Source organism: Cyanistes caeruleus, chromosome Z (genome assembly GCF_971803275.1).
Source record: "Cyanistes caeruleus chromosome Z, bCyaCae1.hap1.1, whole genome shotgun sequence".
Taxonomy (NCBI): Eukaryota; Metazoa; Chordata; class Aves; order Passeriformes; family Paridae; genus Cyanistes; species Cyanistes caeruleus.
In genome coordinates, this window is record NC_141732.1 from 36,212,698 (window position 1) to 36,226,926 (window position 14,229).

Consider the following 14,229-nt stretch of genomic DNA (forward strand, 5'->3'; position numbering starts at 1 on the left):
GCTGCCCTTCCCGCACCCCCAGTGCCAGCACCGGGACGCACGGGAGGGCGCGGTGGGGGAGAGCTCTCCGTGTGTCACACTATCGTGGTTCCATACTGGCCAAATTCCAGGCATCCACGAGAGTCACCCACTCACCCTCCCCTGCCACAGCTGGACAGGGGACAGAAAAAATTAACGAAGGGCTCGTGAGTTCAGATAACGACCGGGAGAAAACACTCCAAGGACAAAACAGGCTCAACTTAGAGATAAAAAGTGAGTTTGTTACTAACAAAATCAGAGGAGGATTATGAAAAATAATAAAATAAAGCCTTATAAACGCCTTTTCTTCCCCCAGTCGCTCCCTCCGTTGCACTCACAACTTAGGGAGACCCGGTGTGGGGTTCTGGTCGGTTCGGCACTCAAGGTTTTCTTCCACTGCTCTGGGAGAGGAGCCCTTCCCCTGTGAGACCATGGAGTTCCTTCCCATAGGAGACAGTTCCCTATGAACTTCTCCAGCTTGGCTCCAAATCTAAGGAGCAGCAGTCCTCCCAAAACTATGTGAGTCCCTCCCATAGGCACACAATCCTCCCAAAACTGCTGTGGTGAAGGTCACTTTTCCACAGGGTGCAGTCCCCCAAGGACAGGCTGCTCCATGCTGGAAGCAGGGCCCTCTCTCTGGTGGGTTTCCCACTAGATCACAGCCTCCTCCAGGCATCCATCCGCTCTGGCATGGGCACCTCCCCATGGGCTGTGGGTGGATCTCTGCATCCCCCGTGGATCCCCAGGGGCTGCAGGGCACAGCTGCTTCACCATGGGCCGCACCAGGGGCTGCAGGGGAACCTCAGCTCTGGTGCCTGGAGCTCCTCCTGCCCCTCCTTCTCCACTGACCATGGTGTCTCCATGGTTTTCCCTCTCATGTTCTCACCTCATACTCTTCTCTGGCTAGAATTAAAACTGCACCCCTAATGCTACTTTTGTTTTAACGTCTTCTTAAATCTGTTATCATAGAGGCATTACCATCATCTCTAATTGGTCCAGCCTTGGCCAGCAGCATGTCCATATTCAGAGCCATCAGGGATTACCTGTGCTGGACATGGTGGCATCTCCCAAAAGGTGTCTCCATGCCCCCTGCTGCTACCAAAAAACAGGCTGTGCAAAACCAACACACTCTTATCCACAGGAAGTGTCAGCCTATGTTTTTACAGGTAAGGCTGACTCCTCTACGTGTTTTGTATATCTCAAACTGAGCAGCCCATTTCCAGAGCAAGGCTGTATGACCTGAGACAGCAGATGATTAGAAGCAAGGCTGTCTTCAAACTTTTTTTTTTCAGAAATAACACCAATAGCAAAATTCTCTTTCAGAAGTTTAGTCCTTACTGTCTGCACCTTGCCAGCAGCCATCACCTTGAGACAATCAAAGATATCCCCAAATTCTGTATATTTCAGGTGGCCATGGCTACTTTCTCCTGCACAGATGACTGATTAAATTTTTTTAAGTTTTATTTCTCAATCAACTTCCATAAACTAAGTACTTGCTGTTCTTCATCCGCTGTGTACGTGATTCCCAAATGGAATACTTCGTCATAAATGGAATGTGAGGCAACTACTTCATATCTGTTCAGCTGAAATGAAGACTGAGGTTTCTGATGCCACTTCAGTAACAGACCGAGTGATCTGGGCTAAAACAACCTCTTTTGGAAATTTTGGAGTTTTGTGGGTTATTTGCTAACCAGCTTTAACACCATGCTAAAATTCCATGTCTATTTATTTCACTGCTAAGCCTCACATTTATTTCAGCTCAGAAGAGATGTCCCAAAGTCAGAAGAAACAACTGAGGATAAAAAGGCAGCAGGACTTTATTTGTTTCAGCAGCAGCATGCCTGTTGAAATGCCATTAAATATATTGCCTGAGAATCTTGTTTCTCTATTAATATGTACCTTTTTAATGTATAAAAATTAGTAAATAAAATTCCATCCATGAAAACTGATTATATTTAAAACTTCATGGGTTTACCTCTTATGCAAGAGATTTGACTGTTGAGAAAGGCTCTTGACACAAATAATCAAAATTCCAGCCCAAAAATTATATGCAGGTAGGCACCAAGTGTGAGGTTTGATAATAAGAGCTCAATCAATTGTAGCTTGAAATCATTCAGATATATTACTTGAATTTTGATATATAATGATATATATATTATATATATGTTATATCTTATATAATCTATACCATATATCATATTCCAATATATTTATTATACATACATTTAATATTTCTCCATTATAACTTACAGTGGGAACTTGTTCTCAGAAAGATTGCAGGAGGTGTAACTATCTGTTACGCATGAAGGAGGTATAAGAAAAAATGTAGGATAGGCAGCAGGAACATTACACTTGAAAAAATCAGGATGGATTTGGCACTGCAACTACTGCAGTAAGACAGGAGAGCTTAGATATGAATGCAGCTTTTCTGGATTAAAAAAGTTTAAAAGAAAACCTGGGTAATATTTTACTGACCTATGGTTTTAAATATCCAGGATCGTACTGGAGAGGTCAAGCAGATCATTCAGTGAGTGCAGAATACTCTGCAGTAGTGGCAGCTGACCTCATTTTCATTTATTGCTGAGGCAAAAATGTGGTAAAATGCTGCCATTTTTAAGAATACTTGGTAGGAAAAAATTAAAGTATTCTTTCTATTTATGCACCTTAAGAGGCCTTTGGTCTTTTTCTTGAAGTTGCTAAAGGTGTAAGGCTTATCCACTTATATGCTGGCAGTTCCTGTTGAAAAGCACAGAAAAACAAGGTTGTTCCATCTGCTACTAGTTTGCATCCCAGTTCTGACAACCACACTGTACTCCAGTGGGATGCTTGAGCTGCTTATTAAAAAGCTCTGCTCCAACCTTCCCCTTTTAATTCTCTCATAGTCTTCTTTCTTCTACAGCTTCACCCAGAATGCACCACAAATTGTTCTGGCCAAAAACCTTGGGTGGGGAAGATGGTAAAGAAGGGATTTCCTCTTGTCTCATGTGGTCAAGGTAGGGCAGAACCATAAACTGGGGAATTATTAAATAAAAAGTTCATTTTGTCTATTAGCATGTAGTAAAGATAGCACTTTAATTTTTGTCCCAGTAACTGCTTTCAGCTTCTTAGTGATTACATTAATTAAACAGCAATGAATTAGCATTCTACTTTGCAATCTCTATATAACTTTTAATCAAAATATAGCTAGAAAGTGGCACACATAATAATGTCTCTGTAGATCCAGATAGGGTTCATTAAGTTCAGCACAGCTGAAAATCTATTTTAGAAGTACATCTCAGAAGAAAGATTAAATACTTATTCAATATTTGTACTTTTTATTGCAATTGCTCTTGTAATGTAGTCATACAGCTAATCCTTACACAAAGCAAAAAGAGGCTTGACCATTCTTAATTTAATGTATTTGATTTGCATGCAGAGACCCTCCATTTCTTCTCAGATCTCAAATATATCACTCTTAGAGCCAAGCTGGCACTTCTGTCCAATCCTTTTCTTTCCCAACTGCCTAGCCTAATCTTGAGTGAAGCTATGCCCTTTTGAAAGATCTAGACTTAGTTCTGCCTAACACAATCCAGCAAGAATCAGCAGCTTTGAGAAGTGAATAGCCAGTAGTACCTCCGTGTTACACCCAGGTAATTTTGTGCAGCACAATTTTTTCATTCATGGTTCTTTTTGTATTAGTTGCGAAAACACAATGCATAAACTGTTGCGTTTTTCTGATGTATATTATTTTTCTTATGCAGATTACCACCCGATATATACTGGGAGATTTTTATAATGTGCTTTAGCCAAGAATTTCAATAAGACCCTGTTCATTTGATATTAAAATAATGAGGTTAATTGTCACCCATGCTGTTTGTTATTTATTATATTAATCGTATTAATAAATAAAATATATTAATTATATTTGTTATGTTAATTGTCATGTAACAGTTAATAAAGCAGTATTCAAAGCATTTGGAAATAAAGATATTTCAACTGATCTCTATGTATGTACACTACATTCCAATTTAGTTAAATTTTCAGCAATAACTGCTTTATTGATTTGGGAACCCATTCTTTATAGCTGAAAATATATCAGTGATTAAAAAAAAAATACTTCACTGGCTTTGTGGAGCAATAGTTTTGTCTCTAGCTTTGGATTAGACACTACAAAGTTAGCAGATGTGTCTTTTCTCTGTTTGCTGGCTTCAAACAAGGCATATATCTTTTTGCTGTTCTTTAGGAAATTTTTAAATAGGGCAAATTAGCTACCCTGTATTAATAAAATTTATTTACTGGTTATTAGAAAACTTGCTGAAATTTGTGGGCAGGGTGTCTGGAGATTGAATGTACACTGTACCTGTGCCAGTCTGTAGTTAGGGATTTCCTCTGCAGTTGCTGCTTCTGACATCCTTGAAACACCAGTCAATGACAAGGGAAAGAAAGAGTCCACCCAATTCCTTGAAGAAAAGGTCTTTAACTTTGAAGCCAGAAAGGAAAGTGAAAGAAGTGTTTCAGTGTTCTTACTGTCTGAAATACACTGTGGGTTTTTTTAGGTGGTGTTGCTTTACTTGTTTGTTTGTTTGTTTGATGAAAAGCCATGATTAACAGACACCTCAATTGAACAAATAATTTCTTTATTAAATTTAACAGAAGACTTGTCTTCTTCTGTGAGAACCAAAGCATCACTATTTCATTTTGAAAGGCTTAAGTATTATGACACTAAAACTGATACTTGATGGAATTGAGACCGCTGTAAAATTGACACTATATGCCCATTTACTGAGCTCTCTTTTAAAAAGTCATTGTAGTCATTTTACTCTGTGGTCATTTCTGCAATCCCCTGCCATTTAAACATTGTACCCCTACTAAAAGTGGAAATTATTCTGACATTTCAGAATTAGCAAGCTACATAACCATTCCTTAGACAATACCAATCTGAACAATTTTAATAAAGATTAATGATAGATGTTATGCCTACATGGCCATAAGCTAACTGAACGGAATTATTTTCATACAAGATAGGGTCCAGATTCCTGTGATATAAAGGAAAACTTGTCATTAAATAAAATAAAAAAAAAAAACCTGCAAAAAATGCCCACAAAAGAGTTACAGAAATAAGTTTTGTTTTCTTATGGAAGAAAAATATGCCTCATATATAGGTCACAAGGACTGACTGCAGTACTCCTGTGCTAGATGGTAAGGTGCAGGTACAGATGTACAGTGACCCCACTTCAGCTCTGGTCTATCAACAGAGCAGTGGATTGGTCAGTCTCTGCTTGAAAGGAAGAAGTTTTTAAAAACTCGCTTGAGACTAAGGCTATAATTAGCTACTTACCACTGGAGCCTTTATTTTCTGTTAACTGAGGTGAAGTAGCCATATTTCCTCCAATGTCTAAGAGATACAGTAAGTATGCAGTTAGTCTTTATAAATGTTACAGTACAGAAGCATTTTAAACAAAAAAAAGTTCAGCTGCACCTGGGCAAGCATCAACATGTTTTCTGTTATTTCAAGTGTTATATAGAATATTTTCTAAAGCTACTGTGGCAAGCAGAGAATTCTATAAAGAAGCTGCCAAAGGTGAAGATGATCTACTAAATTAAGTTACTGTGGAGGCTTTACTGCTTATGTAGAGACACAAAGTCTCTATTTAGAATAGAGCTTTACATGACATAATTATTACCAGATAAATTATAATAAAGGTGCAAGTCATGCTTATCGCCTTTTAGCCTGCATAATATAGTGGATTGCAGCTATGATACATCGCTAGCTACAGGTATCTATAGAAGTTTCTCTTCATTTCATGAAAGACCTGAAACATTTTTGTATACTTGGGCTTTCTTCTGTTTGGTATTATCTTGCTTTAATTATCTTTGAAAGCTCTTAAAATAGATGATTCATGTTGTAAACTCCTGAAGAAAAGATCAGTGGAGAAATGACGAAGGAAGGAAAGACGTACAGATACTGACAGGATAATCAAAGCACATTCTTGCAGTTATGTGGACATGTATGATATAGAGCACCTAAGTCTTGTTTCAAGTAATATTTTGTGCAGCATGGTCATATGCTACAGTGGCTACTGTAGGAGTCATGTGTGCTTGATCCTAAGCCAAATGCCATTGAAATATGAAAAGTAAAACATCATGAACTATGTCAATGATTATAATGGACAGCCAGCATAATTTTAGGATTTTAAATATGGTGAGGTGATGTTTAACAAGGAAATATTCACTCAACAATGCTCATGGTTTATTGCCTGCTTTCTTCCTTTCCTACCTGCCCTCACCACTTCCAGGATTATGATGGTGTATTTTTAAACTGCAACATTTTTCAATACAACAAATCAAGAAAAATGTTCAGGGATCACCACACATTATTAGTGATGAACTACCATAATGATAAAGCTAAAGAACCATTTTGATTATATTTGTGAACTGATAGCACTTTGAAAACATTACTTTGTGGCAATAGAAATTGCCATTATGCCTTGCATTATCTTTGACTATTATAGTTATAAGTCAGCTCTGCTCTCAGTATCTATATTGCATACTCTGAAAAAGAATGCAAAAAGCTGAGCACACCAACAGAATGTTGATATAGCTTGTCAGAAAAGTATTTCCTTTTTAAGGGAAAATAAAGAGACTCCCTATTCACTAACATGTTGATATTTTTTTTCCCTCAAAGACAAATATGTTCAAGATTGTTCTGGAATATAGAGAAATGAATAATTTTAATAGCTCTGGATTTAAACCGGAAGTGAATCATTAAAAGCATTTTTCTCAAATAATGAAATAGGTAGCATTTATGTTTCAGCATTTTAGAACAGAGCTTTTAAAATCTGTATTGCTCAAAACAACTAAGCATGCACATGGACTTGAGATCTTGCTGGTATCTATCTCAGGCTTGAACTCCTGTGTCAATTTCACAGACTTAAAATAAAGGAGGAACCCACAATGTGGTTGCTTCCCTAAGAGCAGAAAGAGATAGTGTTTCTTTCCATTGCTTGAGAATTTCACAAAACATCTAAGAGGTCCAGTCTATCAGGTTTGGTGAAAATCAGCCAAGAGGTTAGGAAGTTACTTGGAATCGAGAAGATGAACCTGTACACTCTGGTCTCAGGAAGCCACACTACAAAAAGGCAGGAAGCTCTGCTGCCTTGAAGTTTACATAAAGAATCATATGAGTCACAAATGGCAGAAAAAGAATGAAAAATGCTAGGGTCAAATTACAGCTCACTGGAATGTAGGTTGGTAACTGCTGATAAGGATATATATTGATCTTCTCCTCTCCTTCAGTCTTTTCTTCTCTCAAAGAAAAGAGTAATTCCCATGCTTCTTTAAATGTAAGGGCTGCGTTTTTCTAAGATACCTTCTATTTCAGGCCCAGAAATATTCCAGAAATGGTGGGCTGCAAAAGGCAGTGTTAATAGTTTGGGTTTGCATGTCCCGTCTGATTGCATGGTGACACTTCTGATCACAGGTGAATTTTCACTTCAAGAACATTCATTTCATGGCTGTCCTTGTTTTGGCTTTTAAGTTTATACAATAGTTCAATTACAATAGTTTTATCACAGTCATTCACATCTTAAGAGAGTATTTAAGAAACATGGATTTTTAATTAAATTTAGTTGACTCCAAACTGTGACATGAGAGCGCCAAAGCCTTTCAGCTGTCTTGTAAGTTATTGACACCTGAATATCAAAGGCACAGAGCCCAACACTTCTTTCAGAAAGAACCAATATTTCTGTTGTCCTTCAGATAAGGCAGAGATTTGGAGCCTTACACACCCTGTAAACAGACTGGAAAGCCTAACTTTGTGTAATGTTAAACTTTAATTCTGCTTCACCAGGCACACTACCACCTGGCTAATGAATTGCAACACAGCTCACTACCAGGGTTACTGGTAGATATACGTGGTGTAGTTGAGGCTGGTCTTACTTATTCAGTGTACTTTGTGACCTAATTTATCAATTGGCTCTTGTATGTTGTACTGGGTGCATGGATAAGGGAAGAGCAGAAATTATATCAATTAGAGATTTATGATGAAGGTGGCTTTCTTGAGATTATAAGCCAGATAATTAAACTGTAAGGGAGAGCATTAAAAATATGATTCCATACAGTAAATACTAACATCACACAAACCTTATAATAGCTCCAAGGCATAGATCAAAGTTTTTCTGGACAATTTTGGGCAGTTCTTCTTCAGATCTGTCTGATGTTCCATAATGGAACACTGAAATGGCAAGAGGGCATGTGGTAGCTGTAGAACACAAGCGTACAATCCAAATACAACTAATACAGTCCTTCCTGCTTTTTGCTTAAGACAAAGGAAAGGCTTATCATATGCATCAGTGTAGAGTTTATTAACATCCTGTTGCCATAGGAAAGTTAGGAGATATGTTTTTGCTATTGGTCTTTTATGTTAGAAAATCAATGTTTTCCTCAGACCCTGGTCAAATATCAGACATACGTGACATTCCTTTAAAACAAAAGAGGTTCTTTCTGTCATCCTCAGCTACTGCTATTCTTCATCCTTCAGTTTCAGCTAGACACAAGGATTTCAAGCCTTAAGGATTGGAGACTCTGAATTCTATAAATATTTATGGCTTGGTTTTGGCTTTTTCTTTTCTTTTGTTTTTTTAGAAACTGTTCTAATCTTTACTATCTTCCCCTTAGCTAATTATGAGATTATGATATCCATTTGCCAATAAGCTGACAATTCTCTGTAACACTAAATAATATTGTGTTAATATACATCTAATTAGACTGCAGTTACCTCTATTTTCCATTTTCCCTTTTGTTGTGAGAGATGGCTAGCATAAAATCAATATCCATAAGAGAGCCAGCTCAGTTGTCAGCCTCAGTGAAGGCTGGCAAGGTCTCTAGCACACAGATAGTAATGGGCTGAAATCACTTTTGCATTTCCACTTAACAGATTTTTCTCTTTGTTAATCTTCAATCCAGCCTTCAAGGCTTAAAAGAACATTGGCTTTTCTGATCTATTATCTTCCCGTCTTATCTTCATTGCTAGTATCTGAGATGTCCATAATTTGCTGTTAAAAAGATCACTCTTTCCTTGCCTAGAATTTGTATTTCAGGAAGACCCTTGAAAATTACTGGAATAACAGCATAACCCACCTAACTCAAAAAAAGTAATGTAGATGTTGAAAAATTACTCTCAAAATGTACATATGAAAAGATCAGAAGTTTGTCTTCTTTACCTTAGGAAAAAAAAAATATCAACCATATGCTAACCAAAACTCATTTGTGCTTGGTTTATTCCCAATCTACCCTTTCCTTGACTAACTGCAAACTATCAAGTGTCAAACAATGCACAACATCCGAAGCAAGAAGCCTTGTTGCTAATTGGGATGTCTGGGTACTGTGTTGTTGATCGTACTCATATTCAGTTGGCTTCTCCTCTGCTCCACAGAGAAAGCAAGAAATCTTAAACACACCACTTCAGCGAAGCATTGGCCAGATTGTTGCTACATTTTACATAGGAAATATTATGTAATCACTTAGGACGTAGCAGCTACTCAGAAAAAATATATGTATGAAGTAGTATTGAAGTGAAGTAGTATTGAAACTTGCCTAGACAAATGGCACTGTTTAATAGTCACATTCTGTTCATGTGAAAGTGTCAAGGTGTCAGTAAAATAGCTCTTTTTATTTCTCTGACTTATTTATAATAAAAATTCATGCACAAGGAAGTGCATTGTTTTTTGTCTGAGCATATAAGACTAATGAAAGTTGTTCTTGTCTTAAACTCTAGAAAAGTCACCCTATCCTAGAGGAGAATACTAGGGACAAATTAAGGTAATTTCAAGTGCAGTTTAAAACAGATTAGTTACAACCAGTATGACCATATTGCAAGATGCAAGCTGAACAACTACATCTAAGAAGTGCTCCTATAAATGCAATGTGCTGTGCTGCCCAGGCTAGGGTGCTGGGCATGCAGGTGTGTGCAGAACATCTGAAAATGCAAGGATGATGCAAAGAAGTACCTAGACCTGGGATGACAAAGGAGTTGGAGAAAGAAGATTACTGAGAACACAGTCTTTGTTTCAGGACCATCCTGGCCTGTGTCTTTGGCTTCCCTCATAAGGATCCAAAAAAATTTCTGGAGCCCCATTCTACTATGAGAAAAGATTTTCTGAAACTGGAGAGAGGCTGTGATGGCGGTATGTATTCTGAGACAGAATTTGTGTTTCAGAATTTGGTGTATTACTTTTACAGTTGCTCTTACACGCATTAATACTCTTCTTTCACCAGAGATTTTGCAATCCCGTGAGCTACACTTGCTGCAGAATGCTCAACTTTTAAGGGATCTTTTCCAGAGAATGCACCTCCCCCATGGGCTCCCCAGCTTCTGTACCTATCAACAATGATCTTCTAGACAATCTGTCCAGCATCAGCCTGAAGGACAAATAACTAAATTTATTCACAAGACACAATAGCTAATCCAACCCCATATTAGGTTATTGAGTACAACTTTCTTTTGTATTTGTCATGTATATGACAGTGTTCACAATGTTCACATTCCTATGCAACTGCATAATGAAAGAGTTCACTAGGTGGCTGGAGTACTCTTCAGAAATGTACTAAGTCATCTGTGCTGCAGTCACTTTTGAAAACCTTTAACAATGCAGCACAACTGTAAACATGACAAAAAGAATACTCCCTTCAAATCAGCAATTACGGAATACTTTCTGTGAATTACTGGTCTAAGTCTTCACTCAGCAACACTGATGAAGGCCAAGAACTTAGAGAGACAAAAGCAGATCACATACAATCTAAAAGGTTAACAAGCTTCACCTGGATACACACTCTAAATGGGAAGCGGGGGCTTCACAGAACTGCAGCTCAATGTTGCCAGCACAAGAATACTGAGAAATTCTAGCTCAGTTCACATAAAGGCTCAGTGGTGACACAAGTGATGCTATGTTTATTTCTTCTTTCTTCCTTCCTGTGCCCCTGATAGTGGTCCCAAATTATTGCATAGATTTTGTCTGCATCTTACAACATTATGGGTTGATCCAACTTACTCAGCCAAGAAAGATATACTGCTTTTCTGTCAGATTAGTAAAGCTGGCAACTACACACTGATAAATGAATTCCAGACTGCTGAGAAATTCCATCCTGAAAGAGGATAAATGGCAATAATCCACAATTTAAATCTCCAAATAAGTAATATGGGAGCAAAGCCAACTTTTATTTCTCAATTAAAGTGGTATTCCTTCATTATCCCAATGTGGTTAAAAGCACACCTCATAGTTTTAATCCCTTTGAACTCTTTGCACAAATTAGGCAGTTTTGTGTAAGGTAGCTTTTTACAACTTCATAGCAGTGTCTTTTTTATCTAGTGCTAACACCTGTACTAGAAAACAGAACATATGTCAAATTCTAATGACAATTGATATTTAGTATGTTAAGTCTCCTTTGAAATTTGCTCAGCTTTGTGAATAATTTCCATGTAGATATCAGATCAATTGTTTTTTCTGTTTTTGATTTTTATTGTGGAAGTGAAGACATACTTCCGGCCTGCATTTTAGCACATAACTTAAGAATTGTATTTCCCTTATTTAAAATACTTTCTGGAAGGAAGACAAAGATCCAGGAATGTGTACATGTGGCTCTCCAAAACGTTATAACTTCAGTTTAGGTGACAGATGTCCTGTAGGAGAGCTCCAGAAGAAATGACTGAAGCATCCTTAAAATTGCAAAGACTTTTTGGTTAAAGGTATACCCTTCCATTACACTATTGTTCAAGAGAACACTTACAAGCATATGGTGGAGTCCAAGTCTGCATGGTTGTTATTTTTCAAAGTAGTACCTTAGGACCACCTTCTACAACTTTTCACTTGTAAGGAGATGATAAATGGTTCCCTCATCAAGATATTTCTCTGGAATGACTTTTTAAACAACTTTCTCCATCAGCTCATTCTGTATATATTGTAGCATATACATGTCCAGTGCATGCTTTATTGAAATCACAAGTGTGTGCACTCGGATGGGCTCCAGTGCACCACTACATTCCTTGTATTCCATTGTGACCTAGTGAGGAAATAAAAATGGACAATGAACACTCAGGTCCAAAATGAACAATCAGGACCAAAAATACCTGTCTGAAAGCTGGAAATTAACCTCCCAGTTATTTTCTGTAGCTAAAGATAAACAGATGAAGGCAAATACGATGAAAAATAATGGATTGTTGTCAATGCTTAAAGTCACTGTAGGAAAAGGGGTTAACTAACCAAAGGGGTTAACTATGGGATATTGCATGTATTGCCACAGAGAAGTAAAATAACAGCAAGAAAGCTACAGATTTTATCAGTTGATGCTAGTCAGTCTGGTTTGCTATGTTAACATATTTTCAAATTGTGAATTAGCAAAGTAAAACAAAAATAAATTTTAGAGAACCCTCCTAAAATTAACAACTGTAGATCATATGATAGGCTGCATCCGTTGCACCCTTCTACACAGCTTTTATACACATGAAAGTAAAAACTAGCATTGCTCCATCCTTAGTACCCATTTTCTTACATACTAAAGTGGTCTCTCTACTTTCCTACTCCTCCAACATACGTGAATAGATACATCATAAATCAGCCTTTTGACATGTTCTGTACACTCCTAACAAGAGGCAGGGACACAATCCATGTAGCACTGCAACAGCAGCAGCAGCAGTGTAACTCAGTGCACTTGATCCAGACTAAATAACAGAAATTAAGACTGAAACACTTTGCTGTACGGAAAGCTCAGCAGGTACCATGAATGTTTTGTCTTTCCTGTCCTTCAGGTTTCACAGCCCAGAAAACAGAGAACTTACTGTCTTTGAAACAGCCAAAGTGCATCACTCCTACAGCAGGCTCAGTGACTAATCCACTGAACACAGAAACACAGCTGTCAGCAGCTGGTAAAATTATTCAGAAAAAACCCAAACCTGATTGTTGGTAAATTGTTGATGTTCCTTTATCTCCAGGGAAAAAACAAGGAAAATACAAGTATTGCTTTGAAAAGACCTGCTGAGACACTGACAGATCAGTTTAAACAAATGTAGGTCCTATATACAAACATATTTCACATCACCTTGGAACATGAGAATGACAGCACCATTTTTGGCAAACAAATTCTAATATAGTAGCAGACAGGATAACTTATTTCAGTTGTTTCTTAGCCTTACAGTTGATGCATCTATTACAAACTTGTGTTTTCCCAGGTCTGACCCAGGGCCACGTTCCATTCCGTTCCAGAGCCCTTATGCTTGTGGTCAGTTTGTGTGCCAGGAGGACTGTTAAGGGCATATATTCTTCAGTTTCATCAGTGGCATAGTCAAAAATCAGGGAACTGCACTGAAAAGTGGGGAAATAAGCTACCCATTTCCATGTCCTCTTTCCATTCTGCACCTCTTTGCCTCATAGTACTTCAGAATCAGCCAAGCTTAGCAAGAGACAGCAGTAACATGCAGAGTTAATACCCTTCACATAAAACCAGCCCAAAAATAACATTTATGTGCAAAAATTACAGCCATAACAGGGGCTGATTCCCAAAAATGGCTCTGTCTTACACATCCTTAAGAACCTGCTGAAAAGGCTTCGTTAACATAAAGCTCATCAAGACTGCTCTGTTTTCTCCTCACATATGACACAGAAAATGTTGCCAGGCTAAAGAACTTGAAAGATCAGAAACTTACTGACTGACAAAAACCTTAATTGTAGCTCTATCCTGTTAAGGCCACTGAATATGGGGAAAGCCACTTTCCTTGAAACTGCTGAAGGCTGTGATATGTTTTCAGCTTCTGGTGATTAAGAGAGTGCACAGTGCTCAACTGCTAATTCTAACGATTTGCACAATAGTTTTTAAAGAAAGGCTCCAGTCCATTGTAATTTTAACTGCTTGTGCTTAAACTAGATTTGAGTAAGTGCCTGGAATTACCTGATCCCCTACTCCAATGTCATCATCAGTCTTGCCATGGAAGACAGCTTGCTTGACTTCTTTGCATTGTTATTCTAGGGCCACTAAATCTGTGCAAGTCTTGCAGTCCAGTCTTAGTAAAAGGAGTTTTTTAAAATTAGCTCATATATTCTTGAGAATTCTCAAATTGCTAGAGAAGTTTTTAAGGATTATCTAGTTATCTTAGCTAAAACTCTTAAAATTCTAAGCATGTAAGCTTCCTATATTTTTTATTGCTAACAGAATCAGACAATCAGCACATTTATTTAACAGTTT